We start from the raw sequence: 1,584 nt of genomic DNA, 5'->3' as shown, positions 1-1,584 counted from the left end.
AGCTGGAGAGAAATTTGTTTAAAAAAAAAACCTACCTAGGTATTTTAATTTCTAATTGGATGCCTTGAAGCAATGAGCAATTTCACTAATACTAAATTGCCCTTGATACTTAAGGCCTTATAGTCAGATGATATGGTCTAACAATCCTTACACTTTCACAATTGAAGTGCGTAGGTTTTTGTATGTTTTAAAATATTTGATTAAAGCTTTAAAGTACAATAAAATAACTGCTCCTTATAAAAAGAAATAAAACATCTATAAAGAAAAATATTAAAGTATATATATATTAAAATGTATATAAAATTTGTGTATAAAAATGTAGATATATATGTGGTATATATTTAAAATCTATTAAAAATAATATAATAAAAGAAAATTAAATTAAATAAGAACATAAGGCAAAGAGAAAAATGTTCATTTTGTAAGGGAATATAAATTTGATTTATAGTGAAACCACATAATACGTATGTCAGTTGTTAGAAGAGGATCTCAAAAGGAATTTAATCTTTCTCTGTTAGCAAATAAGAAAAGGAAAAACAGACATATGATCCAAAATGTATAAAAAATTAAATCAGATATTTAAAAGAACTAATCATATTTATGGTACTTAGTCCAGAAGAATTTCTCCTATAGGTTATCAAAGGGCACTGTCAATGAACAATACAGTGAATATGACACACTTGAATTAATTAAATATTTATCGATTATTCTGTGCTAGGCTACCTGCAATACTAGGTGGTATTTAAAATCAGCAAAATTAAAAAAAAAAATTCACTCAGTATATTTTCATTCCAACTGGGAATGTCATAAAATAAATTTCATCTCATTTTAGAAAAGTACTATATTCAGGAAATACCTGTTTGTTATTAGAGCATACTGTTAGCTTAGGTCAATGACATCATACTAGAACACATTTCAATATAAGCAAGTCTTGTCTGCCATAAAAAGGATATTGTATCTGTGCATAAATTTCTAATGCTCTTATATAATCAAGGCATGTCAGTCATGAAACTAATGGTTAGCATCACTTCAGCCAATCATTTATGTTTCAGTCGGGATACATCAGGTTATGATGCAGTAGCAAATAGTCTCCACATTTTAATAGCTTAAAACAACACTTATTTTACCCACACTACATATCAGGCATACATGGTGTGGTATACTCTAACATCTGGATGATCACCATGGTAAAAAGAAGGGAACATGGCAATGTATATATTGGCTCTTCAAGTGCTATTGTCTTTACATGATGCGTGTCACACATTTCTTTGACCAAAGCAAGTTACATGATTATAACTAACTTAATGGGCAAAATAAATCCTATCCTGGAAGGAAAAACAAAAACATCAGGAAGCAATACAAATGATGACCATTCCTCATAAATAAAAGTCTACATGTATAGAAGATGCTGAGAGCAGCTATAAATGAAATTATGTTTCCCAATGAAAACTTGAAATACAACTAGTGCCTAAAACTGAAATCTTCCTGTATAATTTAAGGAGAAAGCAAAGTCATGTGAAAGGAGAAAGTGTCCATCAGGTCTGACATTTTCTTCATAAATCTGGAAATGATGATGATGATAAT

The sequence above is a fragment of the Pteropus vampyrus genome, unplaced genomic scaffold (genome assembly GCF_000151845.1).
Source record: "Pteropus vampyrus isolate Shadow unplaced genomic scaffold, Pvam_2.0 Scaffold153, whole genome shotgun sequence".
NCBI classification, from domain to species: Eukaryota; Metazoa; Chordata; class Mammalia; order Chiroptera; family Pteropodidae; genus Pteropus; species Pteropus vampyrus.
The sequence above is the reverse complement of the archived record's forward strand: the minus strand, read 5'-3'. Positions refer to the sequence as shown.